Source organism: Episyrphus balteatus, chromosome 2, assembly GCF_945859705.1.
Source record: "Episyrphus balteatus chromosome 2, idEpiBalt1.1, whole genome shotgun sequence".
NCBI classification, from domain to species: domain Eukaryota; kingdom Metazoa; phylum Arthropoda; class Insecta; order Diptera; family Syrphidae; genus Episyrphus; species Episyrphus balteatus.
The window spans coordinates 110,823,326-110,839,672 of NC_079135.1; the positions used below are offsets into that span (position 1 = coordinate 110,823,326).

At 29.3% G+C, this 16,347-nt stretch overlaps 1 protein-coding gene and 1 long non-coding RNA gene across 4 annotated transcripts in view; one reads left to right on the forward strand and one right to left on the reverse strand.

The window, feature by feature from the left end:
- Positions 1-16,347, forward strand: part of LOC129908849 (neurotrimin) — a 93,198-nt gene that overhangs the window by 34,840 nt on the left and 42,011 nt on the right. The gene's annotated exons all lie outside the window — the stretch shown is intronic.
- LOC129908851 (uncharacterized) lies at positions 4,131-4,989 on the reverse strand. The gene is made up of 3 exons (XR_008771355.1): positions 4,490-4,989; positions 4,291-4,322; positions 4,131-4,196 (listed from the first exon to the last, which is right to left on the reverse strand). It is a non-coding gene; the product is annotated as an uncharacterized LOC129908851 (long non-coding RNA).

Consider the following 16,347-nt stretch of genomic DNA (forward strand, 5'->3'; position numbering starts at 1 on the left):
TAGCGCAAATTTCATCTTTCCGTTTTACCCCTGTTTACCCTATTAAATGACGGAATTTTTAAAAATCCTTAATTTGGATTAAGCTTTAGGTTATTATCTTTCAAATAAGCTATAGTAGATTTTTGTATCTCTAATAGTTTATTTTTAATTTTTAATTGAAATTTTTGGCCGCACTGCAAAAGTGCGAGAGTGGAACGGGAGAAAATGGCGTCACTTTTTTGTGGTGGCTGCCATGGTTCATCGATTTATAAGACGTTATCACGTAAAAAAAAAAATATATTTTCTTAAATCCAAAAGTTAAGTCATTAATGAGAAATTCTGAAATCAAGAAAATGGTTCTATGGCAGGTACCGTTTACAATGGTTCAACAAATATGTTTTTTATTTAAAAATTAGGACGTTGTTTTCCAAAAAAAAATATAAACAATAACTTATTTCATAATATAAATGTTTTTTGAATTTTAAAGAAAATTTGTTGCATAAAACTGATGATTTTTATTTAGTATAACGGAAACACGAAGGTCAAAAAGAACAAAGTATAAATCTATATGTATGTATTTGCAAAAAACAAAATTCCACTTGAAGATCCACATAACTAGGTCATAATAATGCCATTGGACTTGAAAAGAAACTAAATCTGTATCGTTTCATTTCTTTTTCCTTCGAAAAATATTTTAAAAATTCCATAGCATGTTTGTAAAATTCTATATAAAATATCAGATAGTATAATATATTTCACTATTCATGATATAAAAAAATAAAATAATGTCATAAAAAAATGTATATATAAAAAGATATCCTGTGAAAGCTGCAACGTTGTACAATCTCTTAGACAAATTTATTCCAGCGTAAATGAAAGACTACTCATCTTTCACTTTTGCAATTTGTAACTCATTCGTTAATATTATCTAGCTGTTATCTACATGCCAGAGGACATAGGACACATCTCTCTTTTTCTCTCCATATCTCTATAGCTCTCATGTCAGCATGATTCTAAAATTGAACAAAAAAATATATAAAAAAAAAAAAGGAAAAGGACATACTGTGTGCCACAGTGCGCTTCAATTTTTCTATTTTAAAATAAAAAAAAAAAAACTTAAAAAAAGATAGAAAACTAGATTGCAGGACATTCAAAGGGAAAGCACACGATGCATATGCAGCAAAAAAAAATCAAAAGAAAGACAAAAATTATAAAACACAAATTCCTATGTAATCCTGTTATACAGCAAAAAGGATAATGTTTTTCTCTGATTTAAATAAACTCTAACAGAAGAGAATTTCATTTGAATGCACTCACTGACTCTGACTGCAATAGTTTGACTCTGCTGAACCTATCTCGTCGTAAAGTCAACTCCCTCCAGGATATATGAGTGTGTCCTTTGATTTAAATGCACAACTCCCTCGTTGTGTTTCCTATCTTCTACTTGCTGCTTAATTGTGTTAGGAAGCTTTAACTGCACAATGGCAATATTTGTAAATGAAAAGAAGAAACAAAACAAAAAATTAAATAACTTTGCAGGAATTTTGTCCTCCTGCTGCTTGCTTCTGGTCGAATTTTCATTTGGCAACTTTAATGTAGTAAAATTTGTGGGGGGAAAGCGGGAGATGTTAGTACCTATAAGTTCCTGCAGCTCAAAGAAAAAAAAAGGACAAGTTTGGAAATCCCAGCAAAAGGATTCCCTCGGGAGACAATCTCTATATAAATGCTGTGTACATTCACACAGCTCAGCTATACAAACATATATTCAGCACTTTCACTCCCCATAAGGATGTGTGTTATACAATTTCTGAGCGTGTTTATGGCTAAAGTAAAGCTTCTTCTACTTCGTTTTTGTGTGTGTGTTAGAATTTCTTTTCATCGTTTGTATAACGTCTTGCAATGGCAATAAAGGGAGTGACACTAGTGACACTTTTTCGCCAACATTCTCGTTTAGTATGTGACCGAATGGGTAACGTGCTTCCTTGCCCATTCTCCGTTTGGTTTACACTTGTATAAAGGTTTCTTTCGTATAGCACGTCCTGTTACCCTAAAGCGGATTTCCTTAGACTAAGGGGTGAATAGCATCCCCTACCTTACTTCCACATTCGTTTTACAAGAGTTGTTGAGAAAAATACGTGTTAGAAAGTCTTTGAACGGCTTAAGAACCCAATCCGAAGGAAAGAAATGGATGGCATAGTTGCAACATTGAACTGGGGTTCACTCCACTTCCTTGAGGGGGTCAATTGGGGAGCAGTAAAATTGGCGTGCAAGGACGATAGATATGGTTAAGGGTTTTTTTTTCTAACATGCTTTTACATATATACGGTTTAGATCAATAGAAAAAGTGTATTTTGTCTTTCTATGATACAGAAGTACCCAGAACAATTTGGTATATTTTTTGTTCATTGTTGTAGTTGTATTTTGGATATTCTATTTTTTGTTTTTTTTTTATAGAAATGGTCAATTTTGAAACTTATTGGTTTTTATATTGTAAGAAATGAAATTCATGCTACGAGCTATATACAAGGACAAAATCCAATATTCTATATTGAAGGTAAACAAACTGTTTCATTTTGTATATTACATATTCGGACTTGGAAGGATGCATCGTATACAATTTGAATTGCGAAATATTTAGAATAAGTTGAAATTTCTAGATAAAATATTTTTAAATCTTTTATTTTCTTTTAATCATTTTAAATTAAGTTTTTTTACAAACTCAATTGTTTTTCAAACACATTAAAAATCGCAAACGAATTTCAAAAAAGGTTGGCTAACCTACATTATAGTGTCGAACTTATGTTTGAAATTAAAATTCAAATTTTTGCTGTATGTATTTTCACGGCAAAAAAAGACATGCTTAAAACAAAATAAAATCTCTGAGGATGGATTTGCTTGAATTTAGGTAATGATGATTTTCAGGTTATTGCATACAATCTATAATTTTGTTTTATTCGTATAAAATCATTTCTCTTATATTATTTAAAATTTTTAAAGGTATTGTATTTTTCCTCAGAAACGGCTCTAACGTTTTCAATCAAATTTGATGAACCTTCCTATGTTATGTGATTCTAACGAAACTGCTTTTTTTAATTTTTCACAAAAAAAATAGTAAGTGTTTCACATATGTAACTCAAACATAAATTTTTTTAACAGCAATTAGTGGTAGGTATAGGTACTAGGGTGTGTCAAAATGCAAAAGTATGGAATTTTCAAATGTAATAGCTTTTAAAAGTTGCATTGCTTATCATTGCGCCGTTTTGATACAAAAAAAAATATATTAAATATTTTTAGGCTTTCACGTGAAATATAATTCCAAGAAAAAACTTTTAAGCTTATATTTGTTGGAAACCTCAACGGATTTGAGCGAGCCAAAAACGAACGGTATTATATTTTTTTTTACATATTCACTGAACCAAAAAGGTACATAAAATTAATGAATTTTTACATTAAATTAATGTAAAAATTCATGGCAAATGAGCCAATGTAAAAATTCATTAAATTTAAGAATCTTTTTAAGAACAAATTCATAAGGGAATGAATCTTTCTTAAAAATTAAGAATAAGTTCTTAAATGTTAAGAATTCTGTTCATAAACGAATTCGAAAATTTTTGAACATGTTTAAGAAAAATTTCTTAGATTTTAAGAAAAGTTTCTTAGATTTTTAGAAAAGTTTCTTAGATTTTAAGAAAAGTTTCTTAGATTTTAAGAAAAGTTTCTTAGATTTAAAGAAAAGTTTCTTAGATTTAAAGAAAAGTTTCTTAGATTTTAAGAAAAGTTTCTTACATTTTAAGATTATTTCTTAAATTTTATGATTTTTTTCATAAATTTCGTAAAAGTTTAAATGAAATGTTGCTTAAATTTTATGAAAAAAATCGTAAAAACTATGAATTTTTCTTAAAGTTGTATGATTGTTTTCATAAAATATAATACGCTTTTCATTAAAGGCATGCATTTATTTATATAAATGCATATAATACATTACCATTTCCATTCCAAGCCTTTAATTTGTTCCTAGAAAAAATTGTATCCCAAACAAACAAACAGCAAAAGAAAACATCCCAAAATCTAAAACAAAAAAATGAAAATTGTTTTTAAAAATAAAAGAAATTATTAAGTTTAAACGTTATAAAAATGTTTTATTGATCATTATCACTATAAATTTCACTTTAAAGTTAATTTTTAATTTAATTTTACTTTTTTAATGGATGCATCATCTGAAAAGATAGAAAAAAGTTTGTATTAGTAAAATGAATATGTACTATTTGGTTTACAAAATTGAAATAGCTAGAAGGTTAAATTATCTTTTACCCTATTGTAATCGGCAGCATTAGACTTTGGAGCTGAAAAAAAAAAAACAATACAAAATTGAATAAGTTGGGGAAAAATAAAAATATAAAGAATTTAGATAGGTATCTACATCATATAGAATAATTTGAGAAATGTTGATAATATTAAGTTAAAACAAAATTTAAATATTTAGAGAAATAAAATAAAATTCAACACTTACCTACTAAATACTATGTTTTGCTTTAGTTTGCAATGACAATTTCAAGTGTACAGGATTAGTTGAGAGTCGCCTTTAATATGGTTTTTATTTTGTGTTGATTTTTTCCCCTTTGCCGGTACAAAGTTGAAGATTACGTACATATGTGTCTCCTTATTTCACAAAAATATCAAATCACGATTTTTAATTTTAAAATATGCACCTATAAGAAAAAAAAATTAAAATATGTTTAATATATAAAAGAAAGCAATTTTTAACATTCTATGTTTTTATACTTATCTGAGTATATGGGATAGAGGCAACCACCAATATTTTACACTGTTAAATGTACCTACTTATACTCTTCAAAATTGTCTACATGGTTGAAATGCTTAACACTGTTTATAATAAATATTGTGTTTTATTCACAAACTTTTATAACTTATTTCGGCAACGACCGTCCACTTTGAATATCAGATTTTAAATTAAATCCTCAAAGAAATCTTTCTGAGGCATAGATTCAGAACAACAGTTATAATTTTCTAGATTGATGAAAAAGTACATAGACTTTAAGAAAATATACTTAAAAACTCAAAACGTAAGAATTTTTTATAAATTATAAGTATACTTTCATAATATTTAATGAATTAATTCTTAAATTTTGGAAAAATATGAATTTCGAACTTAAAAAGTATGAACAGATTCTTAAATTTTAAGAATAAGTTCTTAATACCGAATACAGGATAACGGTAAAATATTCGTTATTTTTCGATTAATGAAAAAATACATTCTTTTTAAGAAAAAATACTTAAAATTACAAAATTTATGAACTTCTTACAAATGTAATTTTTAAAATAGATTTTTTCAATTTTAGAAGGGAAAAAACGTCAATTATAAAAATTATTTTAACTCATAATACAAATGAATGCAAAATAATAGTGAATTTAGTTTATAAAGGTATGTACAGATTCTAAGATTCAGCAAAAAAATCTTTCCAATTGGATCTAGAAGTTTATGAATTTGTTCATAAACTTTCGTATTCGTTCTTAAAAAAAATTCATAAAAAATTTTTCCATAGGAAAATTTGTATGAAAACTGGTATGAATCTTTCTTAAAACTAAACTTTTTTTTTAAGAATTTGTGCTTAAATTTAACGAATTTATCTTAAAAATTTATGAATTTTGGTTTATGAACGAGATTCATAGTTTTTAAGAATAATACTTTTTTCAGTGTTATTAAATCTCAGACCCTAATACAACTTTTGACCACTATTACATTTGAAAATTTGAGTACTTTTTTTTTCCATACAAAAGTGACACACCCTAATAGGTACGCTTATCGAAAAACCAATTTTTGGATTTCTTAAAACCAAAATGTATAAAAGTCTTGTAATCTAGAAGACTATTATTTTGAATGTTTTGTTTTCAATTGGTAGTAACAATCGAGTTTCATTTTCTGCGGGGTATAAAAAAAGGAGAGATATTATTTTCTTTTTATTTTTTTTTTAACTTTATTTGATATTTCAAGAGGTAACAGAATAGGCTTATATGAAATGTTTTAGTCATAAAATGTTGGCGGTGATATCAAACTCCTTTTTTCATTAGGCGACCAACGTTTTTTTTTTTGACAATTTAAAATTAAAAGATTTTATGACCCTTTTTTCACTTTTTTCTAAATCAATAAATCATATAAATTATACGTACTTCACTGAGCTAAGGTGTCGTTTTTAAGGAAAATTTTTAAGGTGATGAAAACGACACTCGATTTTGTGCCTTCAAGGTTTTATTACAACTTAAGGGGTAATAACACCTTGTAAACCATGAAATCGAAGGTCATATTCATCAGCGTATAAAACAAAGAAGAAATATTATTTTCTTTTGATGTTTGTTTAGTATAATTTAGTACATTAATAGGTAACAGAATAGGCTAATGTTAAATTTTTTAATGATGTGAAATTTTTTAAATGGCGGTGTAGTTCAGGATGATAGTAAAATCCTGTGCTCCCATCGGGCGACCAACTAACTTGTACAGTTTTTTACCGATTGGGCTGAAATTTTGTGTGGAGCTTATAAATACTATTCTCTAGTGAAGTACGTAGGATTTTTTTGAAATATTAATTTTTAGAGAAATTGCATTAGTTTGAAAAAATTATTTCATTCCAAAAATAAAATCCTACGTACTTCACTAGAGAATAGTATTTTTAAGCTCCACACAAAATTTTAGCCCAATCGGTAAAAAACTGTAGGAGTTAGTTGGTCGCCCGATGGGAGCACAGGATTTTACTATCACCATGAACTACACCGCCATTTAAAAAATTTCACATCATTAAAAAATTTAACACTAGCCTATTCTGTTACCCATTAATATACTTTATTAAACTAAACAAACACCAAAAGAAAATAATATTTCTTCTTTATTTTATACGCTGATGAAAATGACGCTCGTTTTTGTGGTTTACAAGGTGTTATTACCCCTTAAGTAGTGTTGAGTAATATTTTCTTAAAAATTGTCTATTTTTTGTTCAATTCTGGACTAATTCAATGCATAAAAAAACAATTTTTTTTTAAACGGCTTTAACTTTCTTGCAAAAAGTTTTTAAAAGTTTATAAAAATAAATTTAAAATTTTGTTAAATTTTTTTAAGCAATGAAAAATCTAATTTATTATCACACTGGCTTACAATCTAAATTCCACTATTTTTTCTTCAAAATTTCTTTGCCCTCAGGGACTCGGAAATCACATTTAATGAAATGTAATGGATATGATTTTTCAAAGTTGTTTGTGGCTTTTTGTTTGCGGCATACTTACCTTAAAAATAGAGGCAATTTTTTTTAAGTCAAAATAAATTGAACAAAGATTGGGGGGCATATAGGGTAAGCGCCTTTGGTGTCCCAGGTGACGGCCCCATTAATCATGAATGTTAAGGTAACTTAAATAAGCATGTATCAACATTGCATTTCTCTTTATCTTCTGTTTTTCTCTGTTCAGATCATTCATGTATATCACAAATCAAATGATTTGTGATATGAAACTCTCAAACTGCATACCTTGGGAATTTCATATCACAAATAAAATTATTTTCTGGACACTGTGACGTATACGTAACATTTTTTTAATAAAGAAAAACTTAAAACAAAATTTCTATCTCCGAATAATTGAATTTGTACACAAATACAAATGAAGGGACAGCTTTTAAAAAAAAACTCATAGGTAGTAGCCCGACAAAAAATGTTGGTTCTATAAAGCTTTACAGATGCAATTGTTGCTTCTTTAAAGCATTATAGAAGCAAAATTGTTAGTAGGGAAGGCGGGATGTGTCGGACCCATTTTAACTCAAATATTAATCAACAAAAAACATGAAATTCAGATAATAAGTGTATTTTTAAAGTAAATAACGATCAAGTTAAAATATTAACCGAAAATTCTATAATAATAAAGGTTAATATAAAACAAACGAAATTTTTTAATTTGCACCTTTATTGACTTTGTCAGCTTAATTTAAATTTATATTAAAGTTAACAAAATATTTAAAAAAAAACTTGCATGCATTCCGAAGTTAGTCATCCTTAGTAAACACGTTCTTACTACACCGAAAAAAATTTGATAATAACAGTTATCAAATTAACATTTTTCAGTGACAAAAGTCGTCCAACAATTAAAATATCAATTTTGATATTTTATCATATCATTTTGACATTTTTTAATTTCAGGTGGGACAGTGAAAATTTCACTTTGACAATTAAAATATTAATGTTGACTAGATTTTACGTTTTAGTTTATTATAATGAAACCTATTTCTTTCCTTTTCATTATTATTATTTTTATTATTTTAAGAATTTTCTTTCTTTTTTCAAAACATTACTGAAAGGGAATATTCTTTACAAAATAATAGTGATATTATTTTCTCTATTATAGGAGATATAATTGTTTTGTTATTTTCTCCCAAACTATGTGAAGTAAAATCTTAGTGTCGATCAAATTTTCTCAGTATATCATACATTTTACTTCGAAAAAAACACAAAGCGCCTTTAAATTAGTACACATTAAGAATTTTTTATTTAATATTTTTCAATAATTTGGAATGAGAAATTGATATGAAAAAATGATAATAAAATATCAAAAAAAATTTCCAAAATGTGACATTTAAATATCATCCTGATAATAAAAATGTTGTTTTAACATTTTAAATATCATAAAACACATTTTATAGAGCATTTTTGGCTGATATTTAAAAAATGTTAATTTGATATTTAAAAAATGTTAAATTGATATTGGTTTTTTTTCGGTGTAAGTTCTAAGTTTCCCATGAAGATGTTAGATGTTAGAATTTTCCGTTTAAGGGGTTATATCTAGTTGGAAGTGCATATCTTTTTGTGAAGAGGCATTTAATTATATAAACATAAAGAATACATATCCACATAGCAAAATTAGGTCCATTTTCTTCACTCGGAGTTGAACAAAACTTTAGAATTTTTATATTAAAAATTCTCAAGTTATGTTCAACTCCGAGTGAAGAAAATGAACCTTAATGTATTAAAAGAATTCGCTATGTATTTAAAAAAAATAATTGGGTTCCGTTATTTTTGTAGTAGATCTCCTAGACGACCTTAAAAAAAAGGTGTCTGGCGGTGAGCAAGATATCTCTGATCCAAGTCACTTAAAATTAAAAAAAACAAAAGATTCATTTTCAGGATAGACGAATGCAAATAATGAACGAAGGAATAATCAAAATTTTGATTTTTCACAAAATGGCGGCTTCCCAAAGAAAAAAATCGTTGTTTTTCACGTTCATTACCTGACAAAAGTATCTAAGAAAATTGTGTAAAAATTTCAAGCCGATTACTTCAGCCGTTTCGGAGAAATTTTGCTCACCGATAGACACCTTTTTTTGGAGGTCTTCTAGAAGATCTACTACAAAAGTAACGGAACCAAATATTTTTTTAAATACACATTGAATTCTTTTAATACATTAAATTTGCTATATGGATATGTATTCTTTATGTTTATATAATTAAATGCCTCTTCACAAAAAAATCAACAAAAAAAAGTTTTTTTTTGCACTTACAACTAGATATAACCCCTTAAATTCAAACTACAAAATTAAAAACGCTATTTAATAATACTTATGAGCAAACTGGTTTTGAAGCTTTAAGTTCTTTTAAAAAAATCGTGCAAAAAAAATACTCATGTTGTTTGAACTTCCCGTTTCTATTATCTTGACTTAAATTCATTAATACTTCAAGAAATATAAATAATTTTTTTTTTAATTTCATTTTTCAGTTTTGAAATTTAATTGTTTACCTTCAAACTTTAATTTCGTAACATCCTTTGACCTAGAAAAGTCCATTATTCCTACTTAAAGTTTTCATTATTTTAAGCACTCACTGAAAAGTAATAAATTTATCAAGTATTAAAGTTCTCACAAGGCTCAATAAATCTCTCTCTTAAAACAAACACCTACAATGATAGTCATCCAACAGAAACCTTGCAGGTATATAAAATGACTTTTTCTTCCAGGCATCAAGAATCGATTAAATTTTATCTCAAATACTTGAGAATTCAATAAAATCTGTATGATGGACCTTCTACGGCCTCTCATCATCATCATCCCAAAAAGTTATCATCACCAATAACAACAAAAATAACAATAGCAAATACCTTAAATAATATCCTTTGAAATCTCTCAACCGAATAATAATTGAGAAATATTCATTACGATGGGACCGACCTTACCTTTGCCAGGATAAAGATAAAATAATACAATAACAAAGAGTAAAATTCACCTGGACAGTATCCACACTCATTCTGTCTGAAAGGACCTTCAAAACTATAAGATATTATATACACAATAATAAAACCAAAAAAAAAAAGATATATATTGCAACGCCACCTAGCGAGTTCCGAATGCAATCAAAATCGAAAAACGAAGAAATTGAATTTCCTCTCTCTTTGACGGAAGTAATTACTCCTTCTGAATAGCAGTGCAAATAATGAGATCGTGTACAGGATATGCCATTGACTTAACCCAAATGAAACTCGATTGGCTTGCGAGTTGGTTATAGCATTGGTGTTGGCGTTTGTTAGCTGCCACCCAACCAACCATACGATGCAATGACTATCATCATGGTTCTTGATTTGTCCTTGCAACTGAAACTCCAAACTGAAACTGGAACTGTACAAACTAAAAGTGGAACTGGATTATAGTCGTTCTTTGCTTTAGGTATGCTGCCGTATGCCCAGGATACACAGGATGCATCGAGTTGAATAACTGTGCTCACGTAGTATACACGCCTTATGCTCTTTCAAATTCAAAAAAGCATCTCGAAACGTGAAGCTCTGAGCTGCTGACTGGCTTGGTGGTGCTTAAGTTTGGGGCATTTGGCACACTGTTTCTGCATTTCATAGCATATTTCTTCCTTATGTTTGTGTGTGTGTTTGTAGAGGTATATGGTTGATATCCTGGCACAGAAATAAGGTTAATAAAATATAAAATGCAACACGTTGGGGTATTGTTGTGTTTATTTAGGAAAGTGAATAAGAATAAAGTAGGTGGAAGGGTGAAGTGGGTATTGTTGGACGACAACGAAACAAAGAAAAAAAGGATGAAAATTCCCTTCGTAGCCATTGGCTTTGGTACACAATTTATTTCCTGTGAGCTTTGTTGTCGTCATCGTCGTCGTCCCTTGAAAGTAAACACATTTTCAAGGCTCCTTCTGTCTTGAAGAACACTTCTTATTGTCTCGGCAGCAGCTACAACGACGATGTTGTTGTTGTCTTAACGAAACGTAACGTGGTGTAAACAAAACTACTCTTAATTCTATGAATAGGACTTGGCACTATACCAACGAAAACGTTTCGAATTACAAAGGAAGGTTGTGGGAAAATAACAACACTTCACTTTGTCGCAAGGTTTCGCACATACCTAGCTTGAAATCTGGTTTTAAGAAGCGTTTTTTTTTTTTTTTTTTTTTTTTTTGAGATTAGGAAACTGAACTCGATTAGGTATTCAAAAGTTAGATTCATTACAAAAGGAGTACAAATAATTTTTCGTCGCTTTCTTACAAAAAAAAAATTGATTTGTTATGAAAAAAAAAAAAACACAGAATCAATTGTCACTTCCTTTTCCTATCTTTTTGGCAGCATCCAAATATACGAAGTCGGAAGAACCTTTATCTTTTTCAGACTTTTCATGAATCGTTTGGAAATATAGTTATAATAAGATGGAGAATCAGCATTTAGAATTTCAACCAGTAAGCCCAATTTATATCTCTTTTTGTATGTGTCTTTTGATCGCTTGATTTTTTTCGGTCACTTATTTCTGTAACGCGTACTTGATACTCTTCCGCTTCAAGTTTTTACGACAGATGCAGCAGATATTCGAAAAACCTAATCCTGGTGTGTAATATTGGTATCCCAAATTTTAAAGTCTCTTTATTCAGTGGTTCTTTAGAAGCCAAGTCGTTGAAACATTTTGAAGTATGTAGGTGCTCCCCATGTAGTGTTAGTACACTGAAAATAATAAATTTCGTAAAATTACGAAAATCGTTTCATACACTACCTACATTTTCGTTGGCCCAACGAAACTTTCGTTGGCTCAACGAAAATATGTAATTTTTCGTAATATGAAAACCTTCATCAATTAATGAAAACGTTTCATACACTTTTTCTCCCTTTTTAGTGCCAAAAAATCCAATTCAATGAAAAGATTCATCAATTAACGAAAAATTTTATACTCATTTTAAAGAATAAAATTAAGAATTTTTCCTTACTTTATCAAAGTTTTAATTAAGTAACGAAAAAATTCATTAACTTATGAAATTCAACATTAACTAACGAAAATCTTCATAAGCTTATGAAAATTCTTCATATGCTAATGAAATATTACATTGGCTTATGAAAAAATACATAAAAAAGACTTGTGTCACTCGAGGACTGCCGCGGTAAAGCTATTGCATTGCATTTTTTATCGACTTATGCAATTATAATTTATTTACCTACACTACACAAAACCAATGATTATGTTTTTTTTTATCTACCTATCAATTCATATACAACAACAAGGTCACATTTGACAACATGCATACACACAATCTCATGTCATAAACTTCTCCAGACAAAAAAAAAAATAAGAAAACACAAGAATACTTTTTCTCTTCTGATTTAATATCGCAACTCGCAAGCGCAATGCAACGCTTTACTCGTTCACAAATCACAAGAAGTAAAGTTGAACAGTTGAACAAGAAACAGAAGAATGGGAAGAGAAAAAAAAAGAAAATACAGATAATTTTTTTTGCTTCTGATTTATTCTGCAGACACAGCATTTATGGTCGTCTTCCTTACTCCTCTTTTTGTTGTCTAACACAATTTATATAACCCTCTCTGGCTGAACCAAAACCATTCACACTTCCATGCAAGCTTCGTACAATCGTATCATATGCATATACACACATACCATCATAAGTGTACCAATTTTTCGTTACGTTTTTTCTTGGTTAGCTCCCCATGCCAGGCCTGCGTTAAAATCTATGCAATAGCTTAAAAAAAATCGTTGCCTTACAAAAAAAAAAAATCTAGACTTGTTTGCATTTCTGTTTTAATGATTAAAAATTTAATCTTGTTGGATATAGTTCACATTAGGTTTTTGTTTAAAAATCTATGTAAGTTGAGCTGAATATAAAAAATATTTGCGTTTTGACAAGGTGTCTCACGATAAGTCCAAGTGAGCTCCACCGGGTCGAAACGCCAATTTTTGGTTTGGACTGAATTAAATTAATAATTTAACAAGTCCAATAAATATATACTATAATCTACTAAAAAAATAATTAATAGGTACAACGAAAAGTTTCGTTAGCTAACGAATATTTTTTCGTAATTTAATTAAAATATTCATAAAATTTACGAAAAAATTCGTTAGCTTACGAAAGTTTTAATTAAATTTTACGTTAATCGATGAAAAAATTTCGTCGAATTTAATCGATCGTTAATTTTCGATCAAAAATTTTTATGAAAAATTTCATTAAAATACGAAAGTTTTCGTTAATTGATGAAGTTCTTCATTAACGTATGAAAGCCATTTCGTTGAGCCAATTAAATTTTTCATCGGCTGAAAATTAATTAAATTTTCGTTGGCTCAACGAATTTTTTCATTGTATTTACGTAAGGATTTGGTTCAGTGTAGCTGCATTCCCCACTTTTCCATCACTATTGTCACTTACTTTTGTTGCTTAAAGATTTTGGGCCCATTTTTCAATGTTCTTATTTTCTTTACATTACTAATTTGTTTTGGTCCGAAACATTGGCATCGTAGTGACGTAGTGACTCCCAGACAGACGAATTCTTCAAATTTCTGCTCGTATTGACTTTGGGTAAATCCAGCGCATTCCCTTTCCTAAAGGCACTGTTCGAGTTCTGGTTTCAAATATGTACATATGTATATACTTAATCGCGATGGAGTTTTGGTCACTTTGCCTAAATCAATATTTTTTCAAGTTCCGCACTGTTTTTTTGAAATTTTGTTCGGTCACTTGAATTCTCGATTTTTTTTTTTCTTCGGTGAATTTTAGAATTTCCAGGAAGTAGGTATGCCAAGAAAGAGTGTTATTTCATCTCTAAGCCACTCTTTCTCTTCATTCTTATCCCAACAACGCATTTTTGTTCTGTTGCAGAGTTGCCATCTTAGTTTATACTTCGGTTGGAATGCCCTTGATAATTTTGAGAATTCGTATTTTATTTTTATTTTTCATGTTTGTTTCGATGGTTTTTGTATGGGAACTTTTTTTTTCAATTTTCAAAAAAACATTTTTCCAATAAGAAAAATGTATTCTTTGCAAAATGTAAATAATAGCACTTCGCGGTCTTATACGATGTCCATCTTCTTAAAACAATAAGATATCTTATTTAAAATAAATGGAATCCGTTTAAACTCTGTTAAATTTAAAAGTGACTTCATTTAATAAGAATTTTCATAAAAAAAAACTTCGACAAAAATTAAGAAAATTCTTATAAGTTCTAAAAAATAAATGTGAAAATCTTCTAAGAACATAAATGTGTGGTTCTTATTTTTTTCAGATGAATAGTTTTTGAGTGCGACAGCAAGGTGGTGGATAATATTGCGGAAATTTGTTGATAATGAAGTGAACGGTTTTAGTAGTGGAAATTAAAGCTATAAAAAAGTTTTAATAAGTATTAAGGTCTTGAACATTTTGTTTTTATTGGATTTCACCTGGTAAATTTAATCAGAAATCGTATTGTATTTAAGTGCATTACACTTAGTTTAAAATGCAAATTTACTTTGATTTAAAATCACATAAAAAAAAATTCGTATTAAACTAAACAGATTCTTTTAAATTTAAACATTCAAAAAAAGATTTGTTGGCTTAGTTTAAGACGAAAGTCTTCTTGGCAGAAAAAAACATGCAGAAATCTGCTTAATTTAATACAGATTCTTTTTATTTTTACTATGTCTTTTTTCCGTGTAATAGTGGTGACAAGGACATAATATACATTACTGTCCTCATTAGGTTGAGTATCCTTTTGACCCCTTTGGCAAGTTGTTAACTCACTAGTAGTTGTTAGAAAGACATTTTTTTACAGTTTTTTGTCAGTTCAATCAGTTTCTTCATTTTTTGTCATTAATTTTTTCGATACCATTTCGATGGTATTTATTTAATTTTTTTTTTCTCGAACCAATACATCTTCCTTTTAAAATTAAATAATTTAAGGAAATTACTATAACAGACACCAAAAAGAAAAAGTTACGACAACTACGGACAGTCAAATAAAAAAAGGGATATGTTTTTGCTCATCTCTAAAACTACACTAACGTACTTTCTCACTTCCTCTTTCGAATATCAAAAATTTGATTATACAGTATAATCAGTTTTTTTGTTGCTGTCGTCCTTGCCTCTTTTCAAGGATCATCGCACCGCATCACTCGAATGCAGACGGTTTTACGATTCTTTCAACTTGTTCCTTAACAAACAAGAGTACCGAAAAAAAGGGACTCGTTTTCACCCTTTAATCTTATTCATCCACCACCTCCGTACTATGGCGGCGAGTAAAAAAAGCACAACACGTCTTCAAAAGATTGGTGAGAGCAGGCGATAAGAAGAACCTCTTTAGGTCTTTGGCTTGCCATCTTCAAGAAAACACCATCTTAGTGTGCTTTTCGTCAGTCAAATGATATTGAAAGAGTCTGGCAGAAGGTTTGTGTTTCCTTTTTTTTTTGTTTAAATATAACAAGGATGCAATCCCTAAGGACCTTCTTTCAAGAAGCGCACACAAACACACATACAAAAAATAATAAAAGGAACACGCGAAAGAAACGAAAACGTGCCAAAAGGGGCAAACAGTTTGGTTTTATTAGAAACGTGCCGTATCTTGATATTTGAAAACCAATACATTTCCACAAACACCCCCAAAGGATACATTTCATGGTGGTATATTCTCTATTCATGTATGTGTGTGTGTACTTAACCTATACAAATTCCAGAGTGCATTATTTGCCAAAGCCCTAAAGAGGTGTGCAAATAAAATGCAGCAATCCACTCCTGCATCGCTGATATCATTTCAAACAGCAAAACGATGATGCACTGCACGGGTATGAGCTCGAACTCGAGCTCTCTCGCGAAAGGATATGTTCAAATAGAAGGTAATAAGTCTGTTGGCATAAAGGACTCACTACCAATATAGTCCTGCGGATATAAGGATGAATGCAAAACCTTTACTGTAAATGAATTTACATAACGCACTTTTTGCATGTCCTCTAACGAGTCCAGGACGAAGAGTGCACCATATTCTGACTGTGGCAGCACAGAAATCAGCACATACAGTGGAATTGAAAAAGGACTTCATATTTAAACGAGTATAGTAGTGTACTATGCT